Consider the following 13,729-nt stretch of genomic DNA (forward strand, 5'->3'; position numbering starts at 1 on the left):
AACCAGCAATTCCCAAGGGCAAAATTTATAGTCAGTCTACCAAGGTTCTGTTTGATATGTAAGGTCAGAAAAACTAGTCTAAATTAATATTTACTCAGAGATTCTGCCCATCTTTGCTAGATTATGTGGGTCTCAGAATCAAATGGGGATGGATTCTGCTGGTTTGAAAGTTTGAATGTGTAGGGGAGTGATGCTTCTACCAGGAGAAATGATCATGTTTTCTATACACTGGGACCTGAGACTGCCTCTTGGCCATCTCAGATTCCTCGCTCCTCCTACACAACATTCTTTCCTTGTTTTCCTCCTGGAACAAAGTTTCTTCCTTCCTTCCCTTTCTTTCTTTCTTTCTTTTCTTTCTTTATTTCTTTATTTCTTTCTTTTCTTTCTCTCTCTCTCTTTCTCTCTCTCTCTTTCTTTCATCTTTCCTTTCTTTCTCTCTCTTTCTCTCTCTCTCCCTTCCCTCCCTCCCTCTCCCTCCCTCCCTCCCTCTCTCTCTCTCTTTCTTTCTTTCTCTCTCTCTCTCTTTCTTTCTTTCTTCTTTCTTTTCTTTCTTTTGACAGAGTTTCGCTCTTGTTGCCCAGCCTGTAGGGCAATGGCACGATCTCGGGTCACTGCAACCTCTGCTTCCCGGGTTCAAGCAATTCTCCTGCCTCAGCCTCCAGAGTAGCTAGGATTACAGACATAAGCCACCACACTCGGCTATTTTTGTATTTTTTACTAGAGACGGGGTTTCTCCATGTTGGTCAGGCTGGTCTTGAATTCCTGACCTCAGGTGATCCGCCCCCCTCGGTCTCCCAAAGTGCTGGGATTACGGGCGTGAGCCACCGCACCTGGCCAACCTTCCATGTTCTTAACTTTGGTTGTAAACTCAAGTGCTGCTACCAATATTCCAATGTGCAAAGGGATCTCACAGCTCTGGCATAAGCTGGGCCACTGCATTAGTATTGGCAGAGGCGTTGACAGCAACAGCTCTGTGGAGGTGGCGCTAATGTCCTTGGTGGAAGCACAGGACCATGATGACAACATAGGTGGAGCTAGTGAGCTCCAAGGCTTTCAGGGGCAGTAGAGATCTCTAAGCTGATGGAAGCTAAGAGGGCTTATTTATCTGTAAAAATTAGCAGTTCCCCTGAATTCGCCTAAGAATGCATGCAGGTAATTGGGAAGATGAAAAGTGACTGAAGCGCTGAAATAGTAGGTAGAGCTGAAGCCAAAAAATGCTTTTAATTACTGTTTATATGACCTTTAGTGACTTCCAAGTTGGAGAGGAAGAATTTTTTTTTTTTAACTATATCCATGTAAGACTTTTGGTAAAAGAGTTTATCTAGCAAAAAATTGTTACCAAGTTCTATGCTGGGTTTATTTTATAAATTTTTGAAAATTTAACCATATCTTCCCATATTTTACTAGTAAAAATAATCTAAGAATGCTTAGATTTCTTACTTAGAAAAAACAAATATTTAAGCATGTAGTATATCACTTATGTTAGCTATGTTACGGCAATATAACCGATATGAATTTATGTGCTTAGGTGAAAAACAAAACATATTTAATCATTTTTTAAAATCAAATGAACTCTGATGCCAAACACCAATCTAACTGGTAGGAAATTCAATCTTAGTCACATGTTGGGAGAGCTTTACCTCTTCCCCTGTTAGTGCAAATGTCCTGGAGAGATTATGCAATTTTAAACAATTTGCGGGAACAGTCTTATGCCCAGGTGCAGGCCTAAGAGGTTGCATTTTTGTAGGTAATTAAAAACAATAATAATGCTAATTTAAAAATCACTCTGCCTTTTTATTATCACCGTGTCCTGGCTATTTCAAACAATGTCAGTGAAAAATACTCCATCACGAAAAAGAAAGTTGTGGGTCTAAAGTCTTATTGTTGAGATTTAACAATATATATGTAAGCTACAAATTAGCACTTTTCATTACTTATGCTTTAATAAATATTTCATTCTACATGGACTTTAAATAGAAGAATCTTCTGTTATTCAGTTGTTTCGCCCCACTTCACCACTGCCATAGATCAGTCTTACACATTTGGTTAGTGACAAATTTCTAAAGCTTCGGAATCATTGACGTGAATCTCTGTGGTGTTACATATTCCTGCATTTAAACAGTAGGTTCAAAAGAAGCAATGATAACACAGTGATTGTACAGATGAATAAAGACAGCTTCAGTTATTTCAACTCTCCCTTTCCATATGGTAACTTGGAATTTTTATTTGTGTTTAAAATTTAAAACAGTGAATCCAAGTGCATACTGCTTCTATGTGAAATATTCTAGATCAATTTGCATAAACTCTTTTAAATTGAAATTTTATATCCTTAATTGTTAATTGTTTTAAAACTAGGGAGTGAATCAAGGAAGTAATTATTATGTGATTATTCTAAACATAATTTTATCTTATACAGGTAAGGGTGTCAAAAAAAAAAGATTGATTCCTACTGTCAAATGCACTGGCTATGCCCCTGCTCTGGTGTTCAATTAATTATAGGGGCCTCAGCTCCTGGCAGCAGGGTCTGTTTAAAGGTAGCAGGTCTGGCCAGCAATCACTGGGACAGCTTCCGCAGCTCCTGAGTGTTCACACACTACCCATAAATAAAATAGCCACTCTTTAATGCTTGATTTAAAAAAAGCCTTGATGGATAAGTCTGCTTTTTGCCCAGGTTTTGGAAAACAAAATTCTCATAACACAGTTCTTGGACAAGGAAAGTTCAACTTTCTTTTGATGTGTATATCATTAGAAGGAGATGGGTCAGGATTGGGACAGGGAATTAGGAGTAATATCTCTTATTGTTTTGTGTTGAGACTATAGAAACATGAGACATAATGTGATGGTTAATTTTACATGTCACCTTGACTGAGTTCAGGGACACCCAGATAGCTGGTAAAACATTTCTGGGTGTGTCTGTGAGGGTGTTTCGATAAGAGATTAGCATTTGAATCTCATCCAGTGCTGTAGACTGAGTGAAGATTGCCCCCACCAGCGTGGGTGAGCATCATTCAGCATCCCTTGAAGACCCAGATAGAACAAAATGACAGAAGAAGGGCGAATTGGCTCTCTGCTTGAGTTGGGACATCCATCTTCTCCTCCCCTTGAACATTATGCTCCTGGTTCTTGGGCCTTCGGACTCAAACTGGGAATTACACCAGCGGCCTCCCTGGTTCTTAGGCCTTTGGTCTTATAGACTGGAGCTACACCACCCGCTTCCCTGGGCCTCCAGGTGGCAATAGTGGGACTTCTCAGCCTCCACAATCACAGGAGCCCATCCCTTATAGCAAATCTCTTTCTCTTTCTCTCTCTCTCTATAGATTCTATTGGTTCTGTTTTTCTGGGGAACCCTGACTAATACACACACTAGTACACCTTGACTCACCCTGACTAAAAAGTTGTATCTTGGGTTATCTTGCCACATTAGTCAACAGTATTGTGGAATTGTATTTAAATACTAATTCTTGTGAGTACTATCAATTTAGAGAAGTAAAAATGATTGCATTTGTCATACCCTTAAATCCCACAAGCTTAGAAATATTATACGCCACTTGAGTCACTGAGTTTGTTAATTACAGTCTGGCTTTATTTTTGTGGGATATAACAGTATTCATCCTTGATTATATTATTGTTCTGTGGTCTTATCAGTATAATGTGTTATTGTGTATAATGTGGGCGATAGGGTTTTTTTGAAGGTGACAAAAATATTACATTTTTGTGAGACAGAATGCAGCAGTTAAACCATGAAGTATTAACTAATCACCGAATTGTGCATAATGTGAAGTGAGGTGCCTCACTCACCCCACATATCCAGATTTGACATAACAAGCTCCCCTATGAACATCCTGGGCCATGTTAACTTGCTGCCCCTTTATCTTACCAATCACATTGACAGTTCAGGTGTGAGGCTTCTCAACAGTGTCTTTTCTATCTCCCCATCTCTACCAGCTGGACTGTCCACCCCTCAGTTCCTGGAAGCGGTAACAGAAGGCAGCTCGCTCCTAACCCTTCCATTCCTACCCCAGCTATAATTAACTCTTTGCATTCCAACAGTGCCTTTCTAATTCCACCAACCCTGATAGAAACGACAGAAGCTCCTGTCCAATTGCTGAAGCTTGGGAGCTTGATCCTGGGACTGCTACTGAAAACTCAAATTCCATTTCCTCACAGAACCAATTTTTGTCAGAGTTGAAATAAAGCTTAAGTATGGTACCTCTAATATGTTTTGGATCCAACGGGCTTTTTGTAGGCTGACGGGAGAGCCCAACTAAAATGTATAACATTAACTCTGAAATGTATGTTCCTGTAGACTTGGATATTGTCTGGAATCAATCTTGCTGGGAAATAAAGCCCATTTATAAATTAGAAGTCCTCTGATAATTCACATTGTCTGAACTATGCACTCTAGCCCACACCAGAAGCACCAGTGGGGCCTCCATGTTGAGAACAAAGGGTCAAAATAAGAACATTAGTGCAGGAAATAAATAGCTAGTGCCATCATATCTCAGGATGTGTCGAAGAGGCATGGGCACTGGAATTTGGGTGTATGTGGGGAAAGGATTGCAGGTGGAAGGGGAAGTGAGGTCTGGAGTCCAGGTATTAGACCCTCCTAGTCAGGCAAGGTAGAAACTGTGTGAGATGCAGAAAAGAGCCAGGAAATGGTCACTGTCAGTCACAGACCACGGCAAATATAGGAAGCCCCAACATATATGGGGACTCAATGGTGGAGCAGTTAGGGCAGAGGATAGCTGGAAGACACAGTTGTAAAACTCAAAGCATATGTTGAAGGCTGGGTTTAAGGTTAGGGCCTCTAAGAAGGATCTCAAGAATTAAACAAGATTTCAGTGAGGACCAATGAGAAGCTGAGTCCTAGAAAATAAAATGTGTTGGTGGGGGGAAGGAGAATGTACTGGGGGAAAGAGATGCTTATTGAGGCACAAGGAACCCCATTGTCATAACATGGAATCAGGGGAAGGAGTGATGGTGAGCTGCAAACTGAGGACTGGGAGAGAAGCCAGGTGCTGGTCCTGAATCTCCACATTCTGGGCCCACTTTGCACCTGCATGTTGAATCAGTGCCCTGAGGACAAGGAATGATTGGTGGGTCTTCTTTATTCCTAGTACACTGCCAAGACCCAAGCACAAGACATCCTGCTTGCCTTTCTGTTGCTTAGCAACGGCCACCTCCTCGATTACCCGAGTTGTCATAGTTTTTCTGTAGCTATCTACTCTGACACCCGGTACATTGGCCTACAAAGAACAAGGCAAAAGCCTGGTCATTCAGCCCAATACAAGATGACTTGCAGTGATAAGCCAGTACACACTAGTATGGGCAGTTCTCAGTACAGGGAGCAACAAGACCAATTTCATGCTGAACCCAAATGTCGAGTACCAGACAGGGAAGGGAAGGGAAGGAAATTCCACTGATTCTGTAAACCCCAGAATTATGGGGGAGAGAAAGAAACAGAGAGAGAATAAGATAAATAAAATGTCAGGTAATGATATTTTAAATAGAATATGTGTTTCAAATGTATATTAAGGTAAAATTTCTTCATCAATCACTCTTTTTCTAGGAAAATTATTTAGTTATGTCAAACACAAAGAAAAACAGGTAGCTTGCCACTCAAAAAGCCTAAAACTTCTAGATTAAAATGGTCATAGATGTTTCTCAAGAATTACAGTAATTAAATGTTAACATTTAAAAGGGTTGGGAAATTCTGTACTCTGCAAGGTAGAACAAGGACTAAGTCATCAATCAGATGACATAATGCCAAAAATAGTTTGGGAAAGTCAAGAGTAGAGATCTAAACGTTCTCTCTATTCCCGCCTGAAAGATCATCAGCTGGAAAATACTCTACCTGCAGTGATTAAGTCCAAATCTGTGGCACAGTGCTTAGAAGAAGAGCAGCAAGTTAAAAGTCTACGTGTCTGTCCATTAAAGTCCTTACACTGCGTATTCACCAGCCACAGCCCGCTGGAAAACACACCTGTGCATTTATCTTCTTTGAAATCTGGGATGGCAAATCTTCTTTTATTGTTGGGCATCACTGTCACTCCCACCCAGATCAACAAATGTTCTCATGCAAGTACAAAATGTACATAGTTCTTTTGGTCTCCGTGGGTTTAATAGAAATTATTTTTATTGAAACAGATAAATTGTTACCATTTCGCTCATAACCTATTTATTAAATGAGGTATACCTAAAAAAAGGAAACCTTTCAGGTCACATTATGGCTAGTACCAGCAAAAGTTGCAGCTGCGGAGAGGGACGTGAGAAAGGGCGGGGGTAGGGGGGCGGGGGGGAAGGGAAGAAAGGCCAGACGGTGGGACAGTGGAAAGTGTTGAGGAACCAGGAGCTGAATGAGAAGGAGAGGCTGCCCAGAAGCAAGAGGGCCAGTGCTGGTTATCTGACTCTCCTCACATCCTCTAGGTGATCCAGGCGTGTCTGTTTCAGACAATCATCGTCATTACCACCTCTTGAGGTTTTTATTTCCTTCTTGTAGTATAAATTATTGCCTGACTTCAGGCCGGGCGCGGTGGCTCAAGCCTGTAATTCCAGCACTTTGGGAGGCCGAGGAGGGCGGATCACGAGGTCAGGAGATCAAGACCATCCTGGCTAACACGGTGAAACCCCGTCTCCACTAAAAATACAAAAAATTAGCCGGGCGTGGTGGCGGGCGCCTGTAGTCCCAGCCACTCGGGAGGCTGAGGCAGGAGAATGGCGTGAACCCGGGAGGCGGAGCTTGCAGTGAGCGGAGAACGCGCCACTGCACTCCAGCCTGGGCGACTGAGCAGGACTCCGTCTCAAAAAAAAAAAAAAAAAAAAAAAAAAAAAGAAAGAAAGAAAGTATTGCCTGAGTTCTTTTTTAAACTTCAGAGTTTATTTTCTCAAGAAATTGTATGTTCCCACTCTCCACTTCCCCTCTCCCTGCTGAGGAATCATCTAAAGAAATTCTCAAGCTTGTCCAAGCCACCTTATTTTGTTGTTGTTGTTGTTGCAGTTCTGTTGTTTTGTTTTAGGCTTTTAGCAGCCTGAAGCCATGGTTTTTAGTTTCTGTCTCCAGTGATGAAAGGAAAAGAGGGATGAGGAAGGGGCTTTACCAGCCCAATCACAAATAGAAACTAGGAACCTATGACTATATTCTCTCCCTTGGACACCTAACCGGTTTACTTAACAATATTTGCAGGATTAGCTGGATGCAGTGTCGCATGCCTGTAGCCCCACCTACTCTAGAGGCTGAGGTGGAGGGCTTTTTGCAGGGGTTCGAGTCTGGGCTGGGCAATATAAGGAGAACCCCCCCCACCACCACCCTGCATCTGAAAGAGAGAAAGAAAGAAAGAAAAGAAAGAGGAAAGGAAGAAAGAGAGAGAGAAAGAAAGAGGAAGAAGAAAGAAAGAAAGAAAGAGAGAAAGCATTCGAAGGATTAGTCAATTTACATAGTTATCTGCCCCAAAGTCTTTGCTGTCTGCCTTTGAAACTATAATTTAGAAAACAAACCAAACAATGCTAATTAAAATACTATATCCGGATTTTTTTCTTTTACATTAGTTTTTATTCCTTATCTAAGTAAAACATATTAAAAATTAAAATAGCCCTAAAAGGCTTACAATGAAAAACAGTAATCTTTTAACCAGTTTCCTCCTTAACAGGTCCCACCCACCATCCTAATACCATCCCTGTTCCTGGAATCAGCCACTTACAACTGGTTTAGCTGTTAATTTTGATACTTTCCTCAATATTTTAAAACAATATACTCATACTTGTGATTTATTTTTGCACAGCTTCAGATGATCATTAAATTTGTAAATATTGTACAAATTTTAGTGACTTAAATAGTATATATAGCCAAATAGAAAATTGCATTAATGATTGCTAGGGCTTGTGACATAGGAGCAGCGTATCGGGCTCCTTTTCCTTGCTGAGGCCCTAGACTTGACAGTGGCCTGGAATCAACAGCAGTGAGGGTTTACTTGCAAGCCAGCACTATCCTTGGGCAACATTCCCTCTTCCTGAGGTCTTCTGGACTCTAGTCTGTGGAGTACGCCATGATGCAGGCTGCTCAGCTGGGCCTCAGAAACCCTTCTCCAGGAGTCAGGCTTGAGCTACTGATCAAAGTCTCCTGGCCGGGCACGGTGGCTCATGCCTGTAATCCCAGCACTTTGGGAAGTCTAGGCAGGTAGATCACAAGGTCAGGAAATCGAGACCATCCTGGCCAACATGGTGAAACCTCATCTCTACTAAAAATACAAAAATTAGCCGGGCGTGGCAGGGTGCGCCTGAGTTCCAGCTACTCAGGAGGCTGAGGCAGGAGAATCGCTTGAACCCGGGAGGTGGAGGTGGAGGTTGCAGTGAGCCGAGATCGCACCACGCCACTGCACTCCAGCGTGGACAACAGAGCGAGACTCTGTCTCACAAAAAAAAAAAAAAAAAAGTCTCCCCTGACCTGCAGCATACCTGTCACCTCATTGACCTGGCTGAGGTACGGGTACGGGTACACAGGAACAGGTGTCTTTCCCAGCAGTGGGCTCAGAAAATCCTCCACATCCTTCAGCAGCGCCCAGATGTCCCCCTCCACCTTTGGGGTCACAGTCATCTGAAAGTTGCCATGTGTGATGTCCTTATAGACAAGGATTTTGTGCATCTGAGGGCACTGCACCAAGTAGGGCAGATTGGGTGGGGTTGGGGGTTTCTCTGGGAGGTTGCCAGCCATTGGGGTGGGATAATGTTCATGCCTTGGGGACTTTGGGATCCTAGTGAAGAGTAACAGTCACTCTGCAAACGTGTTCATCCACAGGCTTCACAAAGCTCGGATAATCCAGAGGTGCCGGGGTCTGGCTCAGTAGTCATAGCCCACAGCCCTGGTGGATGTTGGTTCTCCAGCCCTGCAGCATGTCCCGGAACATGGTAGTTGCCCCTTACCTAGTTTATTCTGCTGTCTATTTATTTATCAATTTAGATGTTAGCTATTGACTTACTTATGTTGTAGGTGATTTAGCTTTTTAAAAAATATTCCTCCACCCTTTCTTCCTATCACTATAGTTATATCACCTTATTCAGTCTGCCTTTACATTATTATAATAATTATTAATTATATTATAATTAATAATAATTAATTGTTATATTTGTTCACCACTGAGGCAAGTCATCAAATGTATGCCTCCTTTCTTGTATAGTGTTTTGTTCTCTTTGAAGTTCTTTTGTTCCCCATGGTACATGTCTCCAAGTTGTGTGTGTGAGTATTGTGTTGTGTGTGTGTGTGTGTGTGTATTTTGGTCTCTTTTATATTAACAGTTTCCTTAAATGTCTGGTGATCTTTGACTCTGTTCATGTTGAAATGTGAAGTACCAAAAATATGAATTGAAGCTCTGTGAGTTGTGTTGGGCTTGCCCTATTTGTACTGGGAAACCACTAAATGTCATATGTGGAAGTCTTTGTTTCTGGGATACTCAATTTTTCCAGAAAAGAATCATCTAATTTCCTGCTCATACATGCCTGCATGTGGGAATCAGTGAGTGCGTGTGTCTGTGTGTGTGTGATCCTGGCTGTTGGCATTTGGAAGAGCGGGTTAGGTGAAGGAGATCCTGGATCTCACGATTTGATGTGCAGATTGTCACTTATTTTTAATTTTCAGTTTTTGGATCTGTGTCTCCCCTCCAGGTCAAAGGTAACTGAGTCCTGTCCACAGACTTTCAACCAAGCCCCTGTTTGAGCATCAGCCTTTGCCAAGGTCTGTGTACTCCAGGTTTGTGTACTTCCAGTGAGTGCTGGTGGTCTGAGAGGAAAGTGTCTCTCTTACTTCTGGTTGGTACCCATTGGTTCCCAATCCTCCATGCACTACCCGTTGAAATTATTGTCTTAAAGGGGAGTCCTATATAAAGAATTAATCATGAATTAAATACACAATCCAGAAACCATTGAAATGTAGACTTTAAATGGATAAATTGTATGGTATGTGAATTATAGCTTAATGAAGCTGTTTGAAAAATGATGCTTACATCAAAAAACTGTGGAAAACAAGTAAAAAAAAAGTTGTTTTTTTCTTTTCTTTGTTTTTTTTGGATGGAGTTTCACTCGTTGTCCAGGCTGGAGTGCAATGGCGCGATCTTGGCTCATTGCAACCTTTGCCTCCCGGGTTCAAGTGATTCTCCTGCCTCAGCCTTCCAAGTAGCTGGGATTACAGGTGCCTGCCACCACGCCTGGCTAATTTTTGTATTTTTAGTAGAGGCGGGGTTTCACCATGTTGGCCAGGCTGGTCTCAAAGCCTCCCAAAGTGCTGGGATTACAAGCATGAGCCACCGTGCCCGGCCAATAATTGTTTTTTAATGTACTAAATTGGGAGACTCTGTATGTGTGTATATAAAATATGTGTGTATAAAATAATTTAAATTTCCTTGTCATATTGCAGATCAAAAAAGACAATAGTAAAAGGATTACAGTAGAACAGACAACTTAGGAGCAACAAATAAATAATATAAATGCTGGAAACTTTCAAATTTGAACTTTGTAATTGAGATGTAAAAATGTATGAAAATCTGAGAAAGAATATGACATATACGGTAATTAAAACCATTTTCTATTAAAGTTCCATTTTCTACAAAAATTACTCTCATAGGAATCATTCCCAAAGAAATTAAGGATCAAAACAAAAGACCCAACATATACAAAAATAAAAAGGCAACTACTATAATGAGTTGTATTGGTGGCCTACATACACAACAGAAATAAAAGACACTGACACATTCTAATTTCTGATTAAACTGTGGCTTTAAACAACTATAGAAAACACATTGTAATAAGAAACTATGCACACAAAAATGTAATAAGATATGAAACCTTGGATGCAATATAATAAAAATTTCAAGCTGCAAAGCATGTCTGAAAAAGTCTCTCATAAATATATGATTAAAATAAAGTTTAGAAAAGTATTCTATCTCTTTCCAAAGAAAATCAGAAAACCATTCACAGGGAAATAGTTTTTTAAATCCTCAAAAACATTCACTAGGAGAACAGAAGGATCAAAAAAGATAAGTAGCAAAAGGATACTAAAATAATAAGGCAATACATCTTAAAGGACAAAAGCATAGGATTTATATACAAAGTGATCATTTCAATGCATATAGTATACGTTAATGACTCATTTGATGTTAAAGACTAATTGTTGGTAATGAAGATACAGTTAATCTTACAATTTTAATAATAGGTGGAGGTCTCTGATTTTTCTCACCTTTGCCCTTTAAGAGATGATGGCTCTGCCTCTCTTCATATTACCTTAAGTATATCATCTTGAAGCAAGCCAGATCCTGTTTTCCAACCAAAAGTACTCATTGTTCTTTTAGTTTGGGGAAATGCTAGAGAGCTGTATGAGTTTCCTGTGGCTGCTATAACAAATACCACAAACTGGGTGGCTTAACACTGTATAAATTTATTCTCTCACAGTAGTTCTAGAGGCCAGAAAGCCAAATTCAAGGTGTCAGCAGGGCCACATACCCCCTGAAGGTTCTAGGTGACAATCAGTCATTTGCTTTTCTAGATTCAGGTGCCCATAGGTGTAGAATAATACCTAAAATTAAGGCCCAATTTTCTGCAGTGTCTTGACATCTATCTGATAGAATTAAGAGAGCCGTGAATGGCCTAACTACGACCTCCTTTCCCCATTCTGCTACTGCAGATCGGATTGTCTAGACAGATAGCCCACCTTATGAAAGGGATCAGGCACAGTGCCTACTTATCCTTGAGTAGTGGGTTTCAGTTCTCTGCCAGCCCATTGAATTATTCAAATAAGCCAGTCATCTCCCCACAGGAACCATGATGTACTTCATCCTCTTGACACTACAGAGCCTGCCTCCCACTGCCTCTGGTTGTTCATTCTGTTACCACGTGCAATCCCCATGTGACCCTGCATGGCCTGTGGTATTCTCTTCCCCAGGCTGTGAATATATGTGACAAATAAACTGCTGTTGATCTCATCTCTCCAGTGACGGGTGTCATGTCTTCAGCCACCTCAATAATCTTGGGGTGGAGATCCCTCCCTCACCAATGGGGTAAATAGGAGACAGTTAAAACAACAGGCATTCCTTAACTTGTCCAACATCACATCAATTTCTGCCTCTGTGGTCACACTGCCTCCTCCTTTCCTGTCTGTCCTTTCCTATTCTGTCTGTTTCAAATTTCCCTCTGCCTTTCTCTTATAAAGACATTTTTTTCGTTGGATTTAGGGCCTACCTGGCTAATCCAGAATGACCTCCTGATCTTAAGATTCTTTTCCAACACTTTTGGAGGCCGCAGCAGGAGGATGACTTGAGCCCAGGAGTTTGAGACCAACCTGGGCAACATGATTAATTTAAAAATGTAGCTGAACGTGGTAGCATGCCTGTAGTCCCAGCTACTCAGGAGGCTGAGGTAGGAGGATCACTTGAGTGTAGGAGTTCATTACAGAGAGGTATGATTGCACTCCAGCCTGAGTGTCAGAATGAGACCCTGTCACACACACAAAAAAGATTTTTAATTACATCTGAAAAGATGCTTTTTCCAATTAAGATAACATTACAGGTTCTGGGGATTAGGATGTGAACATACCTTTTGTGGGCCATCATTCAGTCCACTACAAGAGCCCAGGCAAAAAATATGATGTCCTCTCTTTCTTCTTACATTTTGCTCTGGTTATTTTTTAAGCTCATCGTTAAGAAACATGTTATGATGATTTCCATAAAACTTTCTGAAGCTGATATTAAAATTTGATGCTTTCTGAAATAAAATGTACATTATGTGAGTCCCTCATGTTTACTAACAAAAACAGGTTTCAAGTAAAAAGCTAAACATAATCAAATTTTAAGGCTTGCCTAGAACACTGTAATGAGAAAAATTCTGAGTGCATTCCAGCCAACAGGAAAAAATACTATGATTGATTAGCAATGCCTGCCTCAGGTGAAGCAGGGAGCATGGCAGAACACACCATGAATTTGCAATCCCCAAATTTTAATGACCTCAAGCCATAGTCTTGCAAAGCAATTCCTAGGTAAATTTCAGGTTGGCTATAAATTAAGCCATTCTTGTCCCTAAGAATAATTATTGTATCCGTCAAGGTTTGAACAGAAAGCAGAACCACTAAGAGATATATTTAAGAAGGAAGATTGTTTAGGAATTTGACCTTACACACTTGTGGGAGCTATTTGAACAGTTTATGGGAGATTGTTTCTTTTGCCTCTAGAGCTACAGCCTGAATTCAGCAGGGCAGGCAGTGAGCAAGGGCAGAAAAACATGAAGTGGGGGAAGCAGGAACAAACTAGAACCTGAGAGAATAAGCGAAACCTATGAGGACACACTGAAACCTGCATGTGTCTCTCACTGATGGCAAGCCTCCAACTGTGATGATAGGATTGTCCTGCAGGAAAAGTTGGTGCTTGGAACAGTTAACTTTATGTGTCACCTTGATTGGGTTACTGGGTGCCCAGATTTTTGGTTAAACAATATTTCTGGGTGTGTCTGTGTGGGTGTTTCTGGATGAGATTAGTGTTTGAATCAGTAGATTAAGTAAATCTAATTGCCCTCCCCAATGTGAGTGGGCATTATTCAATCTGTTGAGAGCCTGAAGAGAAGTAAAGGGTGAAGGAAGGGAGAATTTTCACTCTCAGCCTGAATGCTTGACCTTGAACATTGATCTTCTCTTTCCCTCAGACTAGAACTCCCATCATTGGTTCTTCTGGTTCTCAGGCCTTCAGACTTGAACTGGAAG

At 41.1% G+C, this 13,729-nt stretch overlaps 1 pseudogene; it reads right to left on the bottom strand.

The window, feature by feature from the left end:
• Positions 1-4,949: 4,949 nt before the first annotated feature.
• Positions 4,950-8,900, bottom strand: LOC471532 (large ribosomal subunit protein mL49-like; annotated as a pseudogene).
• Positions 8,901-13,729: the final 4,829 nt, after the last annotated feature.

This window comes from Pan troglodytes, chromosome 4 (assembly GCF_028858775.2).
Source record: "Pan troglodytes isolate AG18354 chromosome 4, NHGRI_mPanTro3-v2.0_pri, whole genome shotgun sequence".
NCBI classification, from domain to species: domain Eukaryota; kingdom Metazoa; phylum Chordata; class Mammalia; order Primates; family Hominidae; genus Pan; species Pan troglodytes.